Source organism: Etheostoma spectabile, chromosome 16 (genome assembly GCF_008692095.1).
Source record: "Etheostoma spectabile isolate EspeVRDwgs_2016 chromosome 16, UIUC_Espe_1.0, whole genome shotgun sequence".
Lineage (NCBI taxonomy): Eukaryota > Metazoa > Chordata > Actinopteri > Perciformes > Percidae > Etheostoma > Etheostoma spectabile.
Genome location: NC_045748.1, coordinates 9,130,316 through 9,153,397, shown reverse-complemented (window position 1 = coordinate 9,153,397; position 23,082 = coordinate 9,130,316). Strand labels below are relative to the sequence as shown.

The 23,082-nt window shown below is 40.5% G+C and overlaps 1 protein-coding gene across 1 annotated transcript in view; it reads left to right on the top strand.

Annotated features, from left to right (window-relative positions):
• Positions 1–23,082, top strand: part of gnaz (guanine nucleotide binding protein (G protein), alpha z polypeptide) — a 49,565-nt gene that overhangs the window by 13,048 nt on the left and 13,435 nt on the right. The window contains exon 3 of the mRNA XM_032540391.1: positions 4,509–4,680. The gene's annotated coding sequence lies outside the window, so the exon portion shown is untranslated. The remainder of the gene's footprint in view (positions 1–4,508; positions 4,681–23,082) is intronic.

Below are 23,082 nucleotides of genomic sequence, written 5' to 3'. Positions count from 1 at the left end.
AAAGACTATAAACATTCTACAACAGTTTTTTTCGGGGTATTTCTACTCTTTTTTTGCCATATTTCCATTTTCTATGAACTATTGATTGGTGCTGCAATTAATAGTTCATAGAAAATCAGTTAATTTGATACAGGTATTGTTTGCAAAATGTACATTTATAGACCAAGATTATGAACACATATTATCACACATAGAGTTTGCCCTCCATCGTCTTCAGTTTTAGATTAGATTAGATTCAACTTTATTGTCATTACACATGTACAGGTACAATGCAACGGGGAGGAATGGAGCGCATTACACATGTACGATGTTGCACGTTGTATACACGGACTGGCACTGCTGAATACTTCATTTCTTTATCTGTTTTAAAGTAACATCTGAACTAGCTCAATGGGAAGACTAATTGTCTTAGCTCTGCAGAGAGTTCAAAGCTGACGGTCATGTGGTTGTGAGCAGCAAAGACCATTATATACCATTTCTGTTAGTTCTGCAAAGTCGTAGGCTCTGTGAGTTACTCTTGAACATGATCCTAATCTAACAATGTAGGATAACCTTTCCACTAAGAATATCTGCACCATATAAGAACAGATTGTGTGCAAGGTTTGCAGAATCCAGAAATAAACTAATTGGTTAGTCTGATATTTGCAATGTTAAATTCATGTCAGTGCATGCATGTTTTTACATAGGTTGCTCTCTCTAAACACTTACTTGAAGTGAAAGCAGCAGGTTTGTTTCAGTTATTGTGTTGCAGTGATAATTCCAAACATATCTTCAGGGTAGGATGTTTGGATTAAAATGTGGGCACAAGCACAAATCGCTTTGGCACAATTCTGTAGTTTGCTTTCTTTCAAGTTGACCTTTAAAGAATTTTCCTGCATGATGCATTTGTGCCACAAGATCACCGGATGTTTTGTGACATGCCTCCCACTCAGGCATGTATCATCCCTGGCCCTGGAACACAATACTTAAACACCAGTGACACAGATTCCATGATTACTATCAAGGACACTGTTGACAAAAGCAGAAGTGATGTTCACATCTCTGTGCTGTGCACTGATCCTCAAATGGCATTACACTGGCTGCTGATCTCTTTTCCCACAGCAAGTATTGCTCATGCGTAAAAAGCCAAATCCAAAAGCAAAAGGTGCCATCACAGATAAATGGTGTTAAATCGCGATGTCTGCTGAATTGAAAAGAGAGAAGCTGGTGACAGAATATGTAGCTGGCAGTTGAGACAGGAACTATGCACTGTCACTTTCCCCTTCCTCTCAAGCAGAGTCAGGGGGTGAATGCCTGTTTGAAGCTCTCCCCCTGGGCTCTAGGGTTCTGTGGGATCCGGGTGTGCTGACACTGTTAGCACGCCTGATATGAGAGCCTGATCAAAGCTGGCTCATTCTGCCTGACCGATTTCCACAGGATTAAGGATTAGGGAGACAGGAAGCTGGGAGAGGCACATAGACAATCTGGGAGAGACAAAGAATGGATAGTGATGGTTATGGAGAGTGAAAGGGATGGAAAAATGTTGAAGGAGACAGAAGGGGTCATAGGACCCTGGCAGAGAACATCTTAAGAAACTAAAGAAGGAATACAGGCAGTGAACACAGATTTACAAAACGAAAAAACCAGTTCACTAATAAGTAGAAAAAAAAGTACAATCAAAAGAACATTTAAAAAAAAAAAAAAGCCTTTTTCTGTAAAACACGACTGTTGGATTTTGTTTTAAAAGACAATGCAGCTTTAGTTTTTCTGGCTGGATGCCTGTGTTACCTTCTGTTCCCAACCAGAGGACCAGGCTGTGCTGCAGCTCATCAAGTGTTAATTCTGATATGCAGCCATATTATGCTTTTTGGCTTTTCCCCTTTCCTTTATTGTGTTATATATCTTTTTTCTGCACGTTATAGGTTTACAAAGTTTTTTAACAAAGTTAAAAAGACCAAAGTCCACCCCAAAGGGACTTACCATCTCCAACAGAGAAACACTGTTCACAAACTACTCCCAACAGCTCTGTTGTAGTCCAGCCTTTATTTCCGTGACAAACGCTCGTCACTTTGTAACACACGTCATAATGCTCGCCTAGCTGCTAGCACGGCACGCCCTCATGCTCGGCAACTGACTAGCTCGTAGTGCTTACTTGGGTACTGCGCATGTGCGACTCCCAACAAAGATGGAACAGAAGTGAGATGCCTCACTCTGTAGCTAAAACAGAGAGCTCAATACACAGGGTGAAAAGAGGAGCTGCAGCAATGTGCAGTAAAAAAAAATGTAGTGCTTTTTGAAAATTAAACTACATAAACCTATTCTGGTACAACCTCTTAATACAAACCTGAAAATTAGCATAACATGAGCACTCTAATTGAAGGAAGCAAAGATTGAGCACCTTGATCAGTAATATCAGAATCAAAGTCACATCCCAGTTATTATTCTGCAGGGTTAATGTTGCTGGATAGGTTACCAGTAGAGTCTTAATTGTGAGGCTAGTTGTTAAAAATATTCTAGTCATGTTAGGTCATTCAATTGTTAAAAGGTAGATCTTTGATTATTATAACACTGCTCCTAAGTGAACAAAAGCATCTAAAGTAATAGAGCATCTTATAGTAATAGGAGAGCAAAATAAAAGTCTTTAAGCTAGCTACCAAAGTGAGGTATAGTGGTTGTTAAATGGCATGTTATCATCGCCTGTAACCATTAGGACTGATTGTTGCTTTGTATTTCCCTCAGCCTAATTGATCTTCTCATTCAGAACAGAGATTGATACATTTTATATTCAAGGAGATCACAAAAGGTGTAATGCTTCTATTGCACCTTTGTGTCCTGTGTGACCCCGATGTGGTCAGGTAGATCGTCACATGTTTGACATCTGAAGGTGAAACAACAGCCATTGAGGCTACAGTAAGTGGAAACAACCTAGTTTCAGAGGAAACAACCTAGTTTCAGAGCCAAGGCTATTGTACGTGACTTGTCTCCTCTGAGCATGCACTTTCTTTGCGTGCTATGTGTAAAAGAAATGGTTTCCTGTTGACTGTCAGATGTGTTTACATGTGATTGATACAGATAGGGAACTTCCCAATGTGGGTTTTCTGGTGGTTTTGTGTCAGTTTCATTCACCTGACTTAACATTATGTGTACTATGGTCGGAGGTTTTTTGTTTGTTTTTTGCTTCCCATTTTTGAGAAGTTCAGACAGTTTACCCTGCACTACCAGCAAAACCAAGAAAATGTACATTTCTGCAGTTTTAAATGGCTGCTAAAGATGAAGAGACTGAATGTTGAGATTGAGCGTCTGCTTAAGGTAATTAATGATTATAGTGAGGGAGAAAGTGACAAGGAGAAAGAATGGGGACAATACACCACCTGCCTGCCAGACTGGATTAAAAGGGCTAGATGAAAGGTCAGGGAGAGGCAAAGTTGTTCACCCCCACCAGATGTGCGCTTACTCTGGCCTCTAAAGAATTAGTAATCTCACCGTTCATGACACCAAGGTTGGTGTCCAGGCAATTACATTACACTACACACCTTCAGTAACCTGATCTGGAGATTTTTTTTCCTGTTGTACAGTCTGTGTGTGTATGTGTGTATCAGGAGGAAAAGAGGAGTCTTTTTACACACTGGTGGCATCCATAATGACAAAGCAATAATTCACACCATGCTCCAGCAGTGCGATCAGTAGGTTTCCATGTGTTTATGCATGTATTCTCTAAGGCTGTAGTAATGCAAAGCATGCTATTTTTTTGGTTGTTCCCAGAGAAGTGCAAGAGAAATAAAACACCCATACATTCACACCCCATGGCAGGCTGCCTCATTTGTCCAAATATCTATCAATTCTTGGTTATAGCCAATAGCAATAAAGGAAGTGGTCCCACTGTCACAGAAACAGTTGGCACGGAAACAGCACATTACACCATTGTCCAATCCCCCTCCCATTCCTTTGTCGTCATTTCTCCCATCCCCTCCCTTCCTCTCCCCTCCAGTACCCTCCTCCTCCCTCTCTCCCTATCTTGTATGTTTTTTCAGTCATCAATGAAATCACAACCAATCCTGCTGCTAGACAGTCCGCAAGCATATAATACTTTAAGAAACAGATCTACTCACTGCATAACCTCCATTCTAGCAGGTAGGGCTCATTTCCATAATGGCCAATGTATATTTTATCATTAACGCATGAAATAAAGATACACTGGATGATGTAGCAGCCCCATCAGAGCCTGTTTTTTTCTCTCTCTCTCTGTTACTCTCATGATTTAATCCTGACCATTTCCCCCTTCTCTCTCTATCCCTGCTGACTCCTCCCTTAATTTCTGTCCTCCACTCCCTCTCTCTGCTTCTCTTTCTCTGACACACACAAGTACACGCACACATATATACACGCCCTCCACCCCCATCGCTGCAGTGTCTCAACTGCCTTGGAGCAAACAAGAGAGGATATAGAACACAGACGTTAACAAGACAGAAAGAGGGGCGTTGAAAGAGAGAGAGAGAGAGAGAGAGTGAGAGACTGAGAGAGAGAGCGAGAGAGAGAGAGAGATGTACATGAGTGTGTGTGTGTGTGTGTGTGACCCTGTGAATATGACAAAGATATGAAGATGAAGCAGCAGGACTAAAGGTGGATTGCACAGAGCCTTTCTCTCCCTGCAAGGGCTTGTCTGCAGTATCCTTTGTAAATGGATGCTCGCTTGTGAACACGGTAAGACTGACTATTCTTAAACAGACACAAAGCTTTCTTCTATAATCACGGCAAGGCTGGTGTTGTTTGGACACAGAGAAGGGGCAAGATGCTATTTCACTGCAGCCATTCTGTGGCGGACAAATGTGTTTTCTTAGTAAAATGGGGAAGGTGATGTGCAGAGATGGCACCAAGGCAGGCAGGCAGGCAGGCAGCCTGTCCAATCCCCTCCTCCACCCTGCTAACTCTGTGCCAACGGACGATGCTATCATACGCTTGCAATTTGACTCATCATCTCCCCAGAGCATCCTCGATCCTTACAGAATGCTTTTATCTCAACGCAATGCTAAGTTCATGTAATTACTGTATGTAGGACAAGTGAAGGATGCATCAACGGTGTGTGTGTGTATGTGTCTGTGCTCTGTCCAGGCCATAAGCTATGAAATTGAAAAAGGGCAAATGAAAGAGTAAAAGCACACGATAAGTACTTACAACTGGCTTTAGCAGACATTGAATGAAAAATGTTGCAGTGTGAGGTGTACAAATCCCGCAAAACTCGTGGGCACTGGAATAAGCAAGCAAATTGTGGCCTGACAGCGGCAGAGGAACGTTGTAGGATTGGCTTGTGAAGCGTTCTGTCTGCTGTTCCACGAGAGAAATTTACATCGGCATTCAGAAATAATCTTGCGCATGGATTTCTTGGTTAATTGGTGTCTGTTTGTGTCTGTTTATGAAAGTAAATCTTGTGAAAGAGTGCAAGGGGAAAAGAGGGAGAGAGCAGAGCATGTTCATTACCCAGCAGGCAAAACAGTACGATTTGTCACATTTTTAGTTTTCAATGGGGGTTGGAATTTGTTGTGCAGCATCATCAGGAGAACATATGTATTTGTACATACTATATGTGTGTTTATGTTACATGCTTGAGAAAGAGAAAGAACCAGTGAAGGGAGGGGTCGAGGGGCTGGGGGGGGGGTTTAACAGTAGTGAGGCAGATGGGGCAGAGGGGCGGAGGTTGATGCAGCAGAGAGCAAAAGAGAGCAAGAAGGAAAGAGAAGATTTGGAACAGATTGGATGAAAGATGGGGGGAAGACCATGATAATTTCATGGTGGTAGAAAGACAGCGCTGTTCTGAGCATGTGACACTGGAATGCTGGATGTGTCTGTGATAGTTACAGCAGCAGCTCACATCGAGGCCTGAAGACATCTGTGAATCAAACGCAAAGACGGAGGATAAATCACACCATGCCTTTATCTCTTTGGCACTACTGATACCAAAATGGATCAGGAATTTTCAGTTGATACTTTTGCTAAACCTGTGTAATGTTGCCTGATTGAGGTTTATGAGAAAACGCAAAACTGGATAGGAATATTGATTGCTGTCATAGTATACTGCTGACAGATTGGAATTCAGATAATTTGTAATTGCAGCAAACAAATTTTCTTCAGGATGTGTAACTCAGCATTAGCTAAGATGCATCACGTTTTATTTCATTCTGATATCACATGACCATTATTGATAAATCAAATTAATTAACATCCATGTGTTTTTCAAGTCTAGATGATTCAAAGCGCAGAAAACTGATGTAGTGCTGTCAGAGCAATCAGTGCATTATTGGTTTCTATAAAAGGGCCTGAGTTGTGATTTAGGATGGTTACCAAAATGTGCAGATATGATACCATCTCAAGGGAAGATGAATGTTGCTTCCATGTCAGTTACTGTAAGAAACAAGTTGTTGGCATATAATTATTATTAATATAACTGGTTTCATGACAATACATGTTTTGCATGCAAACAACATTTTGCAGGCAAGATGGTGTGTATGTGTTTTGCACCCACAATTCAGAGTGTCTTTGATGATTTTGTCCAGTTGTGATCTTGTTCTCCTCTTAAAAGGTCCCCTGACATGAACATTTCACTTCATGGGCTTTTTTAACATTAATATGAGTTCCCCCAGCCTGCTTATGGTCCCCCAGTGGCTAGAAATGGAGATGGGTGTAAACTGGGCCCTGGGTATCCTGCTCTGCCTTTGAGAAAATGAAAGCTCAGATGGGCCGATCTGGAATCAGATCCTTATGATGTCATAAGGGGCAATGTAACCTCCTCTTTCTCTGCTTTGCCCACCCAGAGAATTTGGCCCACCCATGAGAGAGACATCCTGGAAAAGTGGCAGTTGGTCAAGGCCACACCCCCAACCTCTATCTTTCCCCCCTTTTACCTCCTCAAAAGCTACAGACTCGAAAATAGAGACGAAATAGGACATACTAAGGAGAGGTCATTTTTGGACTGGTTCCAGTAACTCTGCACCAAGGCTAAATTTTGGGAAAGAGACTTCAGCTATGGTATTAGCGGAAAACTAACTTCTATATAAAAGCATCCAAAGAGCACCATGTCATGGGACCTTTAATACCAACTACTATAGTAGGGAGACAAACCAAGATCACATCCACTGTGAGAAAAACTCTAATCAAGCCTAATTATTTTGTCAAAAATGTCAGTTCTTCTGCCACCAGTCAAAAAATGTCAATAAGTGACTGATGGCGTTGGCTTTGAAATGATGGATGATGGATCCATTGCAAAATATAAAGGTTAATCACACGCTTACATAATGGACATTTGTTAGGTTTTATATGAACAAACACATACGCGTACACTCTGAAAAATGTCACCATACCCCTTTTCAAAATATTTATACATAATATTGGAAAAAATAGTATTGCTCTGATATTGACTAAGTGGTTTTGTTAAGCCAAATACACAAAACACTAAGGGTGCTCAGATTGACCGGTCACTGATCGTTATCACCCGATAAAGGCTTTAAATAGTTTGATTGGTGGTCTCCATAAAGGCCGATCAGATCGGCCGATCAGATGACGAATGAATTGTTACTACTACTGAAAAAATGTCTGCAGTGATTGAAAGGACATTTTTTCTATTTCGAGGTAGAACAAAAAAGCTAAACAATTACTGATATATTCTCTAAACGTGTGCTTTTTTCAGTTTATTACAGCAGGAGGACAAGCCTAAAATACTTAACACCTCATGCTTTTTTATCTTGCCATCCCAAGATATGTGATTTTGTTTTCTTTGCTCTGCACTTGACGTTTAAGTACACTTTAAGTTTGTGTAAATTAACAGTAACAGTTTTTTTTGTAATTTATTTTGAAATAAGGCTTATTTGTTAAGTGCTAAGCTGTTTAAGGTGTTTTCTAACCGAGGAAGTAGAATGTTTCCCTTTCAGTAAAAGTAAACAGTCGACAATTCACAATATGTTATCTTCTGTTAACTTTAATACATATACATTGTTAAGACTATTAAAATTAATATATGATAAATGTATGACATGATAAATAGAAGGCTTCAAATAGACCCGGTGATCGGTATCAACCAATACTGCTTCCAGCAATCGGCCCCAAAAAATCCTGATCGGAGCACCTTTACAAAACGCAACATAAATGCTTTAACCAGTAGAACACAACATCCCTCTGCACACAATAACCAACCAGAGCAACACTAGTTGATTGATTAAACTTTTGCCGCATCCGGTCGGCAAAACTCCGAACACATCTTCCTTTTTTAAGAATGACTTCAGTGCTTAACTCCATCTTCTTTGTTTTCAAATAGCAGAGAATTTACGCGGAACTGTCTCTGCCATCCTCATGTTAAGCCCGCCCACCAACTCAATACACGATGTGATTGGCCTGACCAGAATTTGTTTTTTACAGCTCACAAGCCAACGGAGAGTTGCTAGACTGACCCTTGCTGAAAATTACATTTGCTGCCGCTAGGGTGCGTCTAGGTTTCTCGGCTATCTTCCAACAGCATCAACTGCTAATGTTTTTGTTCTCTTTGTTCCAATGGTTAATAATGCACTATGCTGCCATTCAAGCCACCTTTATGCATTTAAAATGAGAGCAATAGAGTGGCAAAACCTATGCTGAGTTGACCTCCTTCCACCTCCTTTGTTACTTCCTACATCCACTCCACTGGGTGACATAATGGCAGGGGACAGCAGGGACAGACTGGGTTTTAAAGTGACAGAGGCTGTTGAGGTAGTAGCTTTCGCACTGAGGAGGCCAATGCCACTGCCCAGTGCACTTTTAGCCATCTTTAACCTTTCAGGTATGCACACAGTCAACTTGGACAATTAAACTCAGCTCTATTACAGTTAAGTACCAAGGGGGCCAAGCGTACAGTAGTTCCCTTGGCAACCTATTTAATAAAATGATTAATCTAACATGTCACTTCTTTCCTGGAGAGGGAGTGCCAGAATTACCACAAGTCGCATTTAGTATTTGTGAAAATTAACATTCAAATGGATCTTACAGATCCGATAAATATCCTATAATATAACCATAGAGGAAATAACGTGTCCATAGAGGTCTGGTCTGCTTTGTCACTCTGTATGTTCAGACAGGGCACTGCTCTGATTCAGCTGGCTCAGCATTTGTGTTTGTTTTGGGTCTTTAATCCTTGCCAGGTACTGGGACAAAGTGTCATCTCTACACGGCTGTGAGAGACTGTTTGGCAGCCCTTTCTTTTAGACAGGCACTGGCGTAAAGAGGACTAATAAATGACTTAACAGTAAGGCATCAGTGAGGAAAGCCGTCAGCTGAATCGAACAAAATCTTTGGGTGGGGCAATTTGAATGAGTAAGGATGAAGTTATCTTTGGGTGTAACATGAAATAATGTCAGCTCAATTCATCCCTCCCTGCCCTCCTTTCTAATCTTTGCTGGTAGTCACATACAGAGGCCTGTCTGTTTTCCTGAGGCGAGTGAGAGAGCCTTCCTTCCAGCACTCAAATCTGAGAGGGCAAAGCCGAGGGGACAAACAGAGCAACTTTGTGTTCCATTGCACACACATAACAGCGGTCATATGACAACAAGGAGGTGGAAGAGAGGGAGGGGAGGATGATGGGGGAGTGTATGGCTTGCTACCCACTGGTGAGGGATGTTGGTCTATACTGAAAGAAATGAAAGGAGTGTATGTGCATGCCTACATGTACAGTCTGCGATATTACTTAAGGCTTTCTGGAGTATAGCCAAAAAAATCAAAGTTTATAGCACAACAATTAGCTTTTTTTGATGAATTCATGCAGGTCTGCCCTTCCAGGAAAATACCTGAAAGTGGAGTGAAGCTGGTGGCGTGCCTCCTTCAGTCCACTGCTGTGGTTTGAAATCAATTCCGATTTCCAATGTTTAACATGCAGGGCAGTAATGGCCTTTCCCCGTTTGAACAGGTGACATTTTCTCACACATTCATCCTGTCAACACAATACATACAGTCCAACGCTGCTGGGATTGTTGGCTGGCATCTGTTGGAGGCTTGACAATATAGCAAGATTGTAGGCTACAGAATTTAATTAAAATATAGGTGTGGCTTTTTTGGATGGTGATTTCATCATTAGGTGTACATCTTCCAAAATCACTTCAAGGGCAAACCGCCTCACTGCAATATTAAAGATATGTTCCTCTTCATGATTCCTTTTACTTCTTATTCATCATTGTCACTTACAGCGTATATTTTACAGTGCTGAAAGTGTTGGTTAATCAGTCCCTCCAGGATATCGCGGCTTGAGATTGTTGAGGCCCAAAATGCCTGATGTTGCGGGAGCTTTTGTAAAAATGCAACAAACATACAAAAAACAGACAGAGAAAATTGCAAAAAAAGTTGCATTTTTTTGTGTAGTACTTTAAAAATAAAAATAAAACCTGTTTTGAGGACAATAAAATTACTCTGGGCTGAGTTTTCCCAGTAACCTTACCAATAAGGCTGAGGATGCTGCAAATGAAAATGGCCAGTGGATTTAAGACAAAAAATAACAATTTATTGAATGAATCAAATATGAACATGTCTGTCAATAGCTTGTTGATCTTTAAACATTGTTTATTTCCTATCCTGGCCTGGGACACACGTTCATACGGTTTGATGAAGTACTTATTGGACTTTAACTTATCATTGCACTTACAATAACGAGCGTAGCTTTCCTCAATTTAGGTCATCCTGTACGTCTCATCTCCGGTTTTTCCTGCATCCACCGTGTGTGTGTGTGTGTGTGTGTGTGTGTGTGTGTGTGTGTGTATGTATGTGTGTGTGCGTCAGTCGTGGGGGGAACTGACAGGATTGAAACAGCAGCCGCTTTCAGCGGCTTTCAGAGTAAAAAATCACTACAGTGTACATTTTGTGAATGTGAGATATTCAAGTCACACGCATCTTGTCCATAGACAGTTAAAGAAATGGACCAACAGATCCCGTTGTTCTGGACGGAGACCAGTGAAGGATATTAGAAGCACTTTTTCTGCAATGGCTGAGCGTTACTGTACAGCCTCAACTGAGCTTGACGACGTAGATTTGACGTGAGCAACGTGCCTGAAAGTTGTAAGTCTTCTGGTAGCTGTGCCAAGAGAAATCGCAATTATTTCAAATCTTGCAGAGAAGCAGAGCGTAGGTATATGTAAGGGGATATCATAGGCACAGGCTAATTATTGCTAACTAAAATGCTAGTAAACATTAGTAATAAAACCTAAACAGCTAATGTAAGTCCAAACTGTCTGCAAGCTTACCCTGTACTATACGGTGATTCCTCTACTGTGAGACAGTAAGTTGCGTGGTTATGACACAATAGTTGGCCAATTTTTACAAAAACATCTGCTACGGAGCCATAATGTGAGCTAAAAGACAATGGAGCCTTTTATACATACAACGGACAAATAGAGTCTTTAAGTGCTTCAGATGTAAAGTTATTCACTGTCAAAGTGGCGCCAAAATGAATGGCAGTCAAAGGAATGCTTACGGTGGGTGATGGCTTGGTAGCATCAAAGTGGGGCCGTAGAGAGCTTCGCTTAGAGAGGAGAGGCTTACCCCCATGTTGAATTGGCGCGATTGTGACATCGCAAAATCCTGAAGGGACTGGTTAATGACTGTTGCATGTGCTGCAGTATGAATTTGTTCTCCTTTTCCTGTTGCAGTTATCAGAGGAGCAACTGCAGATAATGTCTGAGGGTTGCAGAAGTCTGAAAGTGTTTCTTACCCACAATTTCCTTCTGTTGCAGAAAGCGTTTATCTTATCTGTCATGACCCAAATTAATATAACGGAATGTTTGAATGAAGAACAGACAGCTTAGTACTAACCTGAATTGCTTTTATCTATGTGACAAATGCTGTCGTGTGAGAAAAGTTATCTCCATGACAGCGGAAAAACATCTGTGCGCACCAGAAGCAAACGATTTAAACACATAGATATCCAAAGATCCACACGTGCGTACACCAGTGCACGCACGCACGCAAGCAAGCACACATGCACGCATGCACGCAAGCAAGCACACATGCACGCACGCACACAAGACCCTAGTGTCCACTTTGTGCCATCTTATCCCTTCACATCAGACAGCCTACCCATAGCTCAGCCTGTGCACAAACATGCTATTGTCATCACTGGCTGGCCTTGTGACTCAGTGTGACCCGCTGGATTGGAGAAGGGGGAACACAGCCATTGAGATCAGGAACGTTAAACAGAGCATTATCACGAAAAAGCATCTAGCATAGTGAGGACTGCCCCCCCCCCCCCCCCCCCCCCCAATCCCATATCCACCCTTTAAACAGCCCATTGTTTTGGGGGCATAGAGAGGAGAACACTGCCCATCATTGTTTTCCATAATGACTGAGTAGTGTCCTCACATGTGTACAGTATACGGGCATCTTTCTCTGAAGGCCGCATTCAGTACAGCATGTCGGTGGTGATAACATGAAGTGATAGCACAAATTGTTGAACAAACACTTTACATAAATTAGGAGTTTACAATAACTAGGTTTGAATATTTACTTTATTACACAGCTTTGTTAAATACTCGATTCTGATTGGTCAATCACAGCATTCTACGGACTGTTATGCTCATAGACTCTGGGGGATAATTTTACTCTAAGCACAAATAATGGTCCCTGATTTTAATTTACCAGCCACAATAATGGTATTGTTTTCAAACTGTGAGCCAATGTATGTGTGTGAGAGTGTGTGTGTGTGTGTGGTCCTGGGGACACCTGTAGCAAAAACTAACACAGAAGAGGATTTAAGTGCATTGTGTCTATCTTTCTGTCTGACAGATTTTGTCACCATGATATAATCACAACCATGCCAGATGCTGTCACAAAACTTTACAGGTGTGTAGTTGAGATCTAAAAGAAGGCAGAGTTTGATGAAGGATGTGGTCCGAGCAAGTACGCCCGAAGTAGGAGTGAAGGAAGTGGGGACGAGGCCATTGGGCCCCCCCCCCCCACTTTACAACCAATTACATACATTTAGATTGTAACCAAAATCCTGGGTAATACATTAGTTACAATGCCATTTTTCTTTTAAATTTAAAGTGAAGGTGCTATCTGATATTAGCAGATTTCAGACACCTTCCCCTAGGAGTCTTCTTGTTCTTGAAAATCCTAGAGACAAAGTTGCTGACAAGCTTGTTCTTGAGACGTTTTGACAGCCCATTTAAAAGTGTATTTCGAAGTATTTTCTCAAAGAACAGATGACATACGAGTCAGAATTCTCACCATAAACATGAACTGTTTTGTGGAGCTGGATTTCTGGCTTGCATGTACTGTGAGTCAATACTGATCACAGTAAGTCAAGCTTAGTTTCTGTATTTGGCCTTTGGAACTGGAATACCTTGTTTGCTACTATTACTAATCAGCTCACCATACCTGTACCTATTTGTTCTTAGTTAGAAGAAATGTATCTCATCATACAGTAAATACCTTTTATTTATTTATTCATGGTTCCCATGTTTAAGGGGGCCAAAGGATTTTGACAGATTAATGTTATTATCACAAAAACAGCAAGGTCCATTTCATCAAAAACTCCCATGGTTTGCAGTGTTAGCTGCTAGATGTAGAAATTCCTGGAAAGCTTGCCAGACTGGTAACATCTCCAGGATTCTTTCCAGTAGCCCAGCCTAACTGATTTAAGACTCCTCTCGGCTCTACTTAGAGGCAGTAGGCCCCCATAAGTAGATTGGAGTTAGGATAAGTCAGTGAACACAAACAAGAGAGCATTTAAATAGTAACTTATCCAAAAAAAAGGTTGGGTTATATAACTGCTTTTATTGCTCCTAGCTGTAAACGGTGCTGTCTGCAATATATAAATGCTTTTATCAAAATAGCGATTATGGCATTTATTTTATGAGAAATGCCCTTGTTATTCTGAATTTTAACTGCAGCCGTTTAAAAAGTTGCTACATGTTATGTGCAGATATACAGTATGCAGGTGAAATATTACAAATTTCAAGTTTACACAACTGAGTTTAATATTTAAGCTAAATATATATGTCCCCTCAATCAACTGCAACCCCCCCCCCCCCCCCCGCCCCCCGAGTAAATTAAGTTTATTTTTCCATCCTTCATAATGGAGTCTACACTGTCAAAATGGTCAATATTGACACTGACAACCAATCAAGATACAACAAGGCACCAGTTTATAAGGTATACTTGTAAATAATGCGGTCCAATACAATAACCCTGCGATAAATCCATAATTTGTCAATTTAGGTCTGTTGACAATGTGTCAGACAGGTGTTGATTTGGCTCTATGGTCTCCTCTCCATGTTCATACAGTACATGAGAACATCAAGTACGCCCCCAAACAATTACTAAAGAGCTAATACAACATGTATCCCATGCACTAAACATATGGTATGTATATTGTAAAATAAGTGCTCATGCCATTGTTTGGTTGAATACTGGATTCTGATTGGCTGCAGGGTGTCCATTAAAACGTTGTTGGAACAAAACTCAATATCCCAAATCTTTGAGTTTTACTGTCGGTGGCCTAGCCATCCCTGGACCACCTCAAATCAAAATGGGAAGAGGATTTTGAAACAAGGTATCAAGAGGAAAGCTGGAAGTTGGCTGTGGATGGGATTTAGTCAGCCTCAATATGTGTTAGACACAACGTAATCCAATTTAAAATTCCTCACAGACTTTACCTGTCTAGGAGCAGATTTGCTCAACTTTTTCCTGAACTGGATTCAACCTGTCAGTGTTGTGACTGGGACCCAGCAACTCTCCTTCACTCATTTTATGCAAACCCCAGCTCATGTACTGTATACCTTGAAGGAATCGGTAAATCAATTTTGCAACCGCAGGGGTCCGTTGCAGGAAGGAGGTTTAACAAACTCTGAGTCTAACCCTGATGTCTGAGTGGATTTACCCTGAGATGGGAAACTAAGTTTTTGGTTCCACAACAGCTGATTTGAGTTGGTTCAATCAACTCAGAGTAGGTTGACTCAGAGTTAAGCGTGTGCATCACCACAACAAAAAGGCCATGATACTATGATTCACCATGGCAACAACCATAAACAAACTGGTCGGCGGAAATACTCATGCGCACTTACAGTGAGTTTGAACATATATTTTGTTAAAAAAGCAACACAGGGGCTGCAGTAATATAGCGAGAATTGGTGTGGGAGATAACTGCTGCTTGAGTCAATGCGTAAGCTCTAATATAGTTTATTAATTTCTTATTTAATCACAGGCAACCTATAATATTACTGGTGAAAACTGGAATGGTAGGAGGCGACACCTATAATTTAATTTAGGTGCAATCCTGCGGGCGAAAAAGTAAACTACTACTAATCCAATTCTGAGGTTGCAGCACCATTACTAACAGAATTATGACTTACAATCATTGATTTCTTTTTAATGTCTCTTACTGGTTTGTGCCCGGAGAACTCTGCACAAACGTTTAAAACGTGTTTCAGAGCGAGTCACATTCTTCTGTATGCAGTGGCTTTACTAACATGCTCCACATCAACATTGTAAAGAAAACTGCCGTTTGCAAAAAAACACAACGCAACACAGAATGTGCTGGGATGTAAGAGCATGTCCACGATGGGTAACGTTAGTGATATGAGGACGGATAAGGTTATGTAGGCTACATCACTATTGGGCTGGGAAGAAAATCGATACCGCTCAAATGGTTATCTGGAATTTAAAAAACATCCATAGTCGGGGCCTCCACATCATCTACCGACATATGTTTAACTCCTTGCAAAGTAATACAGCTTCTTCATCAATGGGATCGTTGAAATGCCATGTTCGGAACAAAAACGTTTTATAGTCCGCCTAACACATAAACCAACACTGTTTTTTTATTCATGCAGATAACAAACTGCGCTAAAATGTGCCTGATACAGACTGACTGAATGAATGAGGAAATGAAAGAGCCCTGTGTCAGAGGGAGGAGACTGAGAGAAACTTGAGGTTTCTTGAAGAAAACCTGCTTCTGACCAGGTTAGGTTCACAGACTCAGTTACCATGGTAACTGACTCTGAGGTTAAGTTACCTCTCTTTCTGAAACTGGCCGGAGTTACCCCTTTCTCTCAGGTTTGATAAACCTCCCTATCTGATACAGAAAACCCAGAGTTTCCCTCATCTCAGGGTTAAAGACCTCAGAGTTTTCACCAAACCTGCTTTCTAAAACAGACCCCTGGACTATTATAACAATGTCTTTACGTTACACGTATCACTTGATCCCTACTTGTGCCTATTCTAATATGGACATCTAACACTGCCTTTATTTTTATTCATTTTTTTTAACATTTTTTGTGATTTAATCGAAGCCAAATGATTTTCCATACCATAGTATCATTATTATTATTATAAGCATAACAAATTATGCCTCTGTATGTTTATATTTAGGTAGTGGTACTTTTTGTCTGTCTGTGCTTCCCATTCTCCGGGGAGCGAGGGGTGGATGGTGTGGGACGTTTTTTTATGTTTGTGTTTCTTGCTTGTTCAGAAGAAACCAATACAAATAATTGAATAATAAAATGTTACGTAGGCCTATATTATAAGGACAATGTGAAATCTGTAAGTGGCCATAATCATAATCATCAATCCAACAGATTACTTTCATATGGCTATCTCGCTAGTGAGGCTTAAAGTCAGATGGAGCTCTAAAGACTTAATTTGATTCATGTGCAGCCCATCAACCACAAAGACATTTTGATCCACAATATTGAGCTTATTACCGCAAAGACTGAAAACTCATGACTTGAGGTTATAATGGATTTTTTTTTCTTTCTTTCCAATGAAAGCCTTGTACTTTTAGATTAATTCTTGCAAGGTTGTAATCTGTGTCTTTTGCTTGATGCTACTGACAAAATATTGTTATTCTTACTCTCTTCAATTATTCTGATTTTATTAATTAGTTTTTTCCGATTAAGTTCAAGCAAACAGTAAAATTGTTTGTTGGCAGGTAAATCCAACTTGGTTCCATTTGTTGATCCATTAATCAGGCAAAAAGCAATAAAGAATACTTAGGGGTTTGATTTCTTTCAAAATAAACAAATTGTAAATTGGATGTCCTTGGAATATTTACAGCTACAGTGTTTTATTAAAAGGCAAGAGCTGCTAGAAGATGTCTGCTCCTGATTAAATATTTTAAAACCTCCAGCTAACCAAGACTAACCAAGCAGTGCTAAAATATCCAATATCTAACCATCACACAGAAATTATTTTGGGATTTACTTTTGTAGGTGTCCCACTGAAATGAAATGTAAGTCTGCTCCGAATAGTGCCATTCATAAGTTTACTTTTTATGGTACATTTCAAAACACTGCCCTGTGTGGAAAAATATGCCAACAATCATGTCCATCTGAAAGAGGATTAGTCAGCCCCAGTATCTGTTTACTAGATGTTCTGTTGCATATGCTTTCTTTGGGGAATTAAAGCTTTCCATGTAGTAAACTGTGACCTTTTAGTGCAAACATCAACTATTCAGCTATTCAAAAAACTAGTCAAATTCCAATTTTTTACTTTTTTTGACGTCAGCTCTGTCCATACAAGTCTTACCTGTGACCTTCTGGTGACTGTATAAGCTGATAAGACAATACAGTCAACTACAGTTGTTATAAGACAACTGTAATTGAGGAAAGCATGCCTATTGATCGCCTCAGATTGTCTCACTAATGCGTTGCTTATTCACTGCCTTTGTGGCATCACATAAATGAATAATGTCTCTCCAGCAGAGGTTCTTCTTCTCTGCTTCTGACTTTCCGTCCCAGGAATCTCACAAGGCTGTTTTCTGATGTTTGTTTTTATCAGCTGATGTCTATACACCTCTTAGTCTAACACAGTTAGTGTAAGACCTTTTTTTTTTAATTCAGTTGCCAAAGAGGTTTGATCACAGTTTCATTCTAACTGCTTAATGTTGACACAATAGCAGGATTTAGCACAGATCTGGGAATAAGCCACTGTCTGACAGCCGAGGGAAAGCTACTCAGAAGCAGGAAGCAACCTTTCAGCCACTAAAACAGCTGCCTTTGATGAGAAAGCATAAGACCTGTGCAGCTGATCATAAGGCATGTGAGCAGTTTTGTTTTATGTGTGCATGTACTGTATGTTAGTATGCTGGAGGGAGTTTAACAGCTGCAATATTTGTGATGCAATGTCAACATTAGTAAGACAGAGATGACACTGTGCATTTTATTACTATTTATATAATATTTTTGTTCACTACACAATGCAAAGTCTGTTGAGGCATGAATTATGGTGACACAAAAAGTTCAGTAGGTCTGCAAACTCATGGGACAAATGGATATGAATTTCTGTGCAGTCATCAAAGAGTCACAAATTTCATAGCACCATAGTATTCGGAATAGGTTTTTCTATTGTAATTGTTATTGAATTCAACAATATTTGGGCTGGACCCCAACAAAGTGGACCCACCCTATAAATGCAAAACTTTGTCCCTGAGTTACTTAGTGATTGAGTGATGAAGTTACACCATTGGTTGGTAGAGTACTGGAGTTTTCCTATTGGCTGTTGCTCTTTTAATATAGGCACAAACAGTTGCCAAATTTCCAGTAGATGCCACAGAAATTTTATGAAGAAAAGTGAAAATAAGACATTTGTGAAAACAGATGCAAAGTTAACTTGCATTGCAGAGGAAAAAAAGCTGCTTAAAAAGGAGTTGCAGCTCTGAATACATCCTGACAAATATCAGCCTTAAAGTGAACATAGGCTGCAGTTTAACTAACAGGAATTATGCTATATTAATTTGTGTGCCCACCAAACATGTCCCCCTTATTCTTTTCAAGAGTTTGTCATTCAATAACATTACTTCTGTTCAGTATTACTATTCTGTTACTATCCTTTATTAAAAAAACAGGGCTTGCAGTGCAAGCATACAAACAACCAGAAGCCCCAAAATATGCCATAGGGAAACTGAAATTAAAAGAATATGCTGCAATGTGTACTTTGTTTGATGCAATTCTTTCCTGATGTGTATTATCCCTGTCGTTTGTATAGCAATGGCAGTGTACGGGTTGCGCCATAAGGTCTTGAACTGGCCATGGTCTGAGAGCAGTGGTCATGTGGACCTTTCATGCAATATGCTACTTCGGTACACTTCAAACAAATATTACTGAGACCACTATGCAGGTGAAGATTCAATATTAAGGAACTATCTAGCCTATATCCACTACCTTCCACTTCCGTGATTGCCCTGTTGCCACCAGAAATTCTACCGTATGTGCATTTTTTCGACCGGATTTCCGTTACCTAACGTTTCCTTTGTGTTGGAATTCTAAACTCCGGTGGATTTATGAGGACTATGGTTAACTGCTCCTCAGATCTCTGCAGGATAAATGAAGACAGCTAGCTAGACTGTCTGTCCAATCTGAGTTTTCGGTTGCACGACTATACCAACTTTTGAACGTACACGTTCCACCAAAACAAGTTCCTTCTTGAGGCTATTTTCCAGCGGCACCAGTGCTCCGTGCAGCGCTTACCACCGCCCATGAATATTTTGATTGGTTTAAAGAAATGCCAAGAAACCAGAGCACATTTTTCTCCCGTCCCGAAATGCTGTGTGGACTAGCCAGACCCCCCTCCGCAGCTCTGCAGTGCTGTGGAAGAAGGTCTGGCAAAGCAAGACTAGGAAGAACCTGATGTATACACATACTATATATATCTATATAGACACTACCACTGACTGTGTGTGACAGTGTAACAATTTGACCAAATTTAGCACATTAACCATACACAGTCATATACAGGGTTTTGACCATACAAATAGAATAAGAGTGGAAAAGACATTCCCGTTCAAATCAACATAGCTGGATGGTCAAAGCGGCAGCCATTTTGATGTGTACTGTGGCCAATGCAAAGAACTGTGACCGTTGTAGCAGGCTGACTTCTGTATAAGCTTCAGTATAAACCCACTTGCTAGAAAGTTGCAGAGGTGCGGTTTTGTGACAAACGAGCAGAGCAGTGCTGGGGCAAAAAGGGGAGCATGTAAATGTGCTGTATTTATATAGCTCTTTTCCAGTCTTAACAACTGCTCAAAGCGCTTTTACATCTACAGGAAACATTCACCATTCACACACATTCATACACTGTGGCCGGGGCTGCCGTTCAAGGTGCCACCTGCTCACCAGATAAACCTTCATACACATTCACACTCCGATGCGCAGCACAGGGGGAAACTCGGGGTTCAGTGTCTTGCCAAAGGACACTTCGACAATGACTGCAGGGGCGGGGATCAAACCACCAACCTTCTGATTGGCAGGCAACCGCTCTACCACTGAGCCACAGCCGCCCCATGGGGTGGCACCATTCCGTTCCGTTGGATCAGAGTACTGTTAATTGGCTGCTTGCTCTGCTAATTTTCCCAGCACTTGTCATATGACCAATTAATGTTTCCATGATGGCTATCTAAAATTCTTATACCATGTAACCAGCACTAGAATAGTTTTTTTTTTTTTTTTTTAAAGTGGCAGACTGAGCCTTTAGAAAATGTGTACATCATTCGAATATACAACAGTTTAAAATAAAAACTAGTGATTTTAATAATGAATCTGATGTTTTATTAGCAGAATTACATTGTGTTGTTCTATCCTATCAAAAAATCCTGGAATTGCCCCTGGAGCAGAACAGTCCAAAGCAGGGAGAGGTGTCTTTTGCGCACTATGCCCATTGCTTTGTCTAAGAGTAATTGAGGATTGCTGGATTCAATTGCTTGCTATTTCAGGTATGCTAATGATAATAATAAAGGCCAATACAGAGTTCTCAAATTAGTGAGTGTGACACACTTCACCGCCCCACTGACGCGTGCTGCCACCATAACAACTAACCACAATCGCCATTTTCTCTTGAACTAGTCAAATAGCTATGGAAAACAGTTCAACATGTCCGTTATACTCTCCTTCTATTTCTATGGTTTTGACCTAGCCTTGTTCAGTCACTTTCAACACAGGTGCCAGTCCCCAGGTTGCTGTTTATAAGTCCTTGGCATGCTTAGTTGTGATGAATGGGCTATTTTTTTGCTTTAGTTGGTTTTGATGTAAATGGGTAACTGGTTAATAAATGGCAACCATGCTTACCTGCTGGTCCCCTGTTGTAGACGACAGTTATGCAGTGCAGTATTCTTACTGCTGCCTGTCCATGGCAGGTTTATTCTCACTGAAACACCTCATCCGATCCCTCTTTAAATGCGAGCCTGCTAACCACAGCTCTGACACACACACCTGCATGCCTCATTCATAAAGCATTACAAGATGACTGAACGTGCACCTGTGCCTTTCACCTTTCTTTTAACATTGCACACTTTTGCTTTTCATTCATAAAAGTAACATTTTTGCATTTGGTCTCCCTCATCTCTGAGCACAAGCCAAAGTCATAACACATAACATCCACTTCAGAGCATCACATGCATTTTTTTGTTCGTTTATCTTTTGACATAATATGTGGTTTAATTTAATTTAGTTCAAGTCATGTGTCTTCAGTGACACACAGTGAGATTGATTGCACAGCAACACAATGGATTTAACACGCTTGTGTAGCTCTCTAAAATAGATGCTATGAAATACAACTGAATGTTCTATATTCATGCTTAATAATGGCTGTACTGGCCTGGAAGTTCATTATCACAATTTACCTGGTGATGTGTTCACTCAGTCTGCAACCAGATGAGGGTCTCTAATCTAATGTGATTGACCTCAATTTTAACAGCATTTCGTGGACTCAACAACTGCAGCAGGAAAGAATCTATTATACAACAGAAACACACTGTGACTACATGTACTCATCTCTAATAAAGGATTTGTAATTATTTGCAGTATGGTAAGTTATTAGTAGGAGGTAGCCCCTGGGAGAGTGATGGGCTGTGTGCAGCAGGAGCTGTGAAGGAAAGGCAGGAGAGTTACCAGGCTCGATCTTATCTTGTCTATCACATTACCTCAGCCCTCATGATGCATCGAGACGCTGGCCTCTCTCTGTGGCCCCCGACTCTACCTCTACTCACTTACTCTTAAAGTGACACGCCTGTTCTTAGTACCAGAGCCAACTGTGTGATAGCACAGGTGTCCTTACTACATTGTTTTTTGGAAGATGGTTTTAGATGTATGAGGATATATAGGAGTTACCAGAGGAGGCAAGCCTGAAAATGTATCTTTACTGAGGAAAGGTGATGACACTGTAGGCATCATGTGGAATGGAGAGGGTATGTTATTAGTTGTTGCTTGAATTTACAGCAATTTCAATTTTAAAAAATTAGAAGAGTAAGCATGTTTCATCCTGTTGGTGCTTTCCTAATTAACTTTTGTTCATTTCTTTTTGACATTTTTGAAATGTTCCAGGCATTTTGTTCCACTGTGTTATGCTTTAGTTATTAGGATGTCAGCAACGGACACGTTTTCTTCTTTGCTATGTAATAGCATGGGTCAAATTATTAAAACATATTTAATACAATTATATTACACGCTGTTTTTGCGCTGTTGGCACACTAATTCCTTTTCTGAAGTGGTATGACTTCATATGTAAATGCAAGTGCTGCATATTTCTGAAATTTGAATATTAACACAGAACTTATGTGTTTCATAGGCCCTCAAAATCAGTGATGTGCATTAACCAGTTTGGCTGGCTATGCCATTTTCAGAGGGTAGTCAGGTGCCTGGAGCCAGGAAACAATGCTCTTCACTCTGTTTGTGTTGTGATGCTTTGTTATGGCTTTGTTCTGCTCTGTTTGTCTTCTTAGTCATTTGAAGAGCAGACTTCACTCACTGAGCTCTGAAAAATGCTCTCTCTCTCTCTCTCTCTCTCTCTCTCTCTCTCTACGTGAGAGGTCTGCAGAGTATAGTTTCACCAACAAATCTAGGCCACATTATGATTTCAGATTTGTTACTCAGTCAATAGCATGCAGTGTTTCAATGTGCATCTATTTATCACAAAATACCACAGGCATTCACTGCTCCGAATTTGTTTTTGCTTTAGATTTATCTAATACTGTAAGACAGTTTGAATTCATGTCCCCAAACTTAGAATTCAATATTTGTTTTATTAAAGTAAAAGTGGTGCCTGCTGAACAGAAAATGTATCAAAGCAGGAGCAGTATGAAACCAGATATTTTTCTTTGTCTGATCACACAGTATA